We start from the raw sequence: 4,267 nt of genomic DNA, 5'->3' as shown, positions 1-4,267 counted from the left end.
TATATATATATATATATATATATATATATATATATATATGTGTGTGTGTGTGTGTGTGTGTGTGTGTGTGTGTGTGTGTGTATGCATATATGTATATGTGTGCGCATACATATCTACAAAGATACACACATATAAGCACAGGCGTTCGCGAATTTTCGGTTTTATTCTATGGAGAGAGTGTGCCTCTGTTCGAAAACAGTTATACGCATGGCTAAATCATATGGAGCTTGGCTAAAAATTCTCTTTGCTGCGTTTATCTAGGAATCAATTTTGTTGAGTAGATATAATTCCAGTATTGGTATTAACAAGGAAAAGTTATTCTGAAAGCAACTGAAAAGTTCAAATTTACTTGCGTTGTACCATTTATCATTCCACAAATGTACAAGTTGAAAAAGGCTGGCATATAATATACGCATAAATTAGAATACTGAGTTAAGATAAAGCACTATTGAAACAGAAAGAAAAAAAAATTCGGTCAACGTTGTAGGTGAATTAGATATTAAGATATACAATCATTGTTATTCTTGTATATAACTGATAATCAAAGCACGACACAAGAGAAAATGAAAGAAAGCTTAAGGTTTTCTCTGGGAATTAGTAGCTCTAATATACAACAAAAACAACATTTCTTTCAAGCAATTTTTTTTTTTCTTTTCGAAATATGCTTGATAGCACAAAGTTACCGAATGAAAATGTTATAACTTAAGATGAAATATTTATATCAAGGTATTATTCTCTAACGTCGGCTTTTGAAGACTTTGTTATATAAATATATAGGTTATTATGCATAAACTAATATGCTTGCATCTCCTTGTAATGATACTGGATAATACGAGCCAAAGACGAAACAAATAAAGGGCCTTTGAAACACAAATATACCAATACGTTTATTGAACGGTAGTAAAATAATGATCGTAATTGATCAGTGGTTAGTAAGATTATGGAACCCACTTGTAAGAAACCAAAAATTTCAGAACGCAAATGGTGAATGAGGAATAAAGATACCGATTCTAGTTTTATTTCCGAAACAAGCACAGAGAATGCTGTTTACGATTAATTTGCAGTGTCAAGATAGTAAAAAATGAACTTTAGAAGTGTTTCCAAAAAATGATAGATAGACTTAGCCAATAAAACAATTATAATCTTTTTCCTTTTTCTTGTTTCAATCATTAGACTGAGGCCATGCTGGAGCAACATCTCGAAGAATCAAACCCGGGACTTATTTTTTTAAAGCCTAGTACTTACTGTATCGGTCTATGTTGACGAACCGATACGTTATCGGGACGTAAACACACCAACGCCTGTTATCACGCACGAGAACACACACATACATACAGATGATACACCCACCCATAAACACACACATACACACACACAAACACATACACACATACATATATACATGCATACACACACACGCACACACATATGTGTATGTGTTTGTTCAGGTGTGTGTATGTGTGCTTGTGTGTGCTTGTGTGTCGTGTGTGTGTGTGTGTGTGTGTGTAAGCCGTTTAAGAGTCCATAAATCAGGAAAAAATGCATTGTATATTAATCAGAATGTACAGTATTTTATATCCATTACGTCGAACCTGACGAACCAGTTTCACATTATAGGTTCAACGGAGTGCTACGTAACAGTCCGATTATGTAAACCTGAGCTCTTCAAAAGTAGCAACTGTCGGCTGCGCCTCGTGTCATACAGCTGCGTTCCCAGCTGTGTGCACTGACATAGCTAAGAATTGTATGATCTAGGATATTCAACAAAGAATGTCCCAACTCTACCGAGTAAGTTCTATAGAAGACTGTTGCTGGAGAACTTCAAGAAAAAAGATTTTTTTTGTTCATTTCGCAATGGCTACCGCTGAAGAGCGTAGGGTTACATAATCGGAGTATTGCCTAACATTCCGTTGAATCCCTAGTGCGAAACCGTAAGATCGGCTGTAATGGATATATAATGCTGAACACGTCGATTAATATATATATATATATATATATATATATATATATATTTGTTTCCGTTACCGCCTACGAAATCCGTTCATAAGGCTTTGGTGGGTCGAAGGTATTAGTAAAAAAATACTTTCCCAAGATGCTACGCAGTGGAATTGAATCCGGAATCAGGTGGTTACGGAGTAAGATTCTTATTACACAGCCACGCCTGCGCCTATAAATTTAAACTTCAATAATTTGTAACTCCTGCAATTCCAAGAATAGCAAAAACAAACAGGAAAAGAAATTCAAGACAACATTGTGATCAAATAACTATTCTTAATTATATGCCGGCTGATTTTGACGGCATTACACTTGATTTTAAATTACCGAGAAATTTATATCCATTTTCACACATATATATCTAAATCCGTAATTTATCATTTATATTCTATCTTTTACTTTGTCAGCCATTAGATTGCGACGTTACTGTGGTATTGCCTTGAAGTGTTTAGTCAAACAAATTGACTCCTCTAATTGTTATTATTGTAAACCTAGTTCTTATTCTATCGGTTGCTTTCGCAAAGCCTCTAGGTTACAGGGACGTAGACAAACTAACGCCGACTGTTTAGCCGCGATGCGGACCAGACACAAAAACTTATTCATATCTCCTCTATTAAACGTAGGCTTTGGCTAGACCGGCGCTAAATAAGGAAGAAAATTCCCGAAGTTTCCACGCAGTGAGAATGTTCCTAGAGTCCTGTGGTTGGGGCGCAAAATTCTTACCACACAGCCACCGTACTTTTCTAATGCATTAGAACATTCAAGATATAACTTTTTCTTTTTATTTACTTTTTTTATATATTTATACGCTTAATGAAAGATAAGTGCATATGACTCTTTACAACGCCACTTTGACTAATGAGAGCAAGGAAGAAAGTTATCGCTAGAACGGAAACCTGGTCCAAAAGTGTATAACACAAGAATATAATGGTGTTAAACCCTACTATGGATTAAAACTAACACATACGACGAAGAGGAGTCGTCTCTCCTACGAACATGAACATGTTTCCGTCTGCGAAAACTTTACCGCCAACAAAAACTTACACAGAAATCTTGGGTCAATCCGAGATTGCAGAAGATTATACTACTTGTCCCCTCGGCAGCACTTTGTGGTGGAAGCCTGATACCATGGAGTACAGAAACAAAAACTTAAAATACACTACCGTGCATGCACTCATATCTGAGAATCGAGATACAGACTGTAATACGCCTAATGAAAATTTCATCCCAAGATTTTAAGTCATAAATGTGCCTTTGTACGTTTTATTGTGTAAGTGCATGTGTATGTTTAGATGTGTTGGTGTGTAGAAACATATACAGAATAACTTCAACTGTACCTTGTTTAGCAAAAGATTCATAATAATTATAAAATATATTAAAAATTTTCTATCCATTGAAATTAAGCGGAAAAGTTTCACGACAAGCAGAATGCCAACGGACAAAAAATATTGTTTACGATCATATATCTATCATTTAATACTTTCGTTATTTAAGCAGAGCATGCTTAGTGGTAAATCGAAAGTTTGAAATTCAAAAATATATGGGCACGTTAGATTTCATTGAATAGAATCAGATAAGACTATTCAAAATTTTCGTGTCACAAAACCGCAAAAAAAAACAAAAACAAAAAAAAGAACTTTACCGTCTATTGCGACCGAAATTCGAATTGTTCTAATGCAAAGCAGTTCAGGATGATTCGAAGGAAATATGTTGTCCACCGCAGTGGCTGCTTTGTGCCATAGTGATAGGTAGTAAATACAATGAAATACTGCTAAACTTCCTGAATATCCACAGATTGCATTCCTTATTTCATTAATATTTAATATCTCGAAAAAGTCATCGTCGAAGGTATTTATTTCATTTCATAGTTCAGAGTGAGGATGCTACAAGTTAATGAAATAAATTATTTCCATCTCACGTGTGTAAAAGAATGTATGATATAGCCAAATATCTTAAATAAGGAGAGTGCACGTGTCTCTAAAATCTTATAGACAAGATTTGGATCGAGTAGATAACAACAAAATGTTGGGGCAATGAAAGTCTTAACATAGGAATGCAAATTAGTTCTACAATAAACAGTACATCATATACGGAAAAACAAAAGTGATAAATAGCGAGAGAAAGAGAAAGACAAATACAGGCACATACACACACTCGGTGTACTGCTGTGAAGTTTTACAATACTGGAATCAATATTGCCCAGAAAATAGTAGAAAACGTGGGGGCGCGCACACTCACACACAACATATATATATATATATATATATATATA

This window comes from Octopus bimaculoides, chromosome 2 (genome assembly GCF_001194135.2).
Source record: "Octopus bimaculoides isolate UCB-OBI-ISO-001 chromosome 2, ASM119413v2, whole genome shotgun sequence".
Classification (NCBI taxonomy): Eukaryota; Metazoa; Mollusca; class Cephalopoda; order Octopoda; family Octopodidae; genus Octopus; species Octopus bimaculoides.
Note: the sequence above shows the minus strand (reverse complement) of the source record.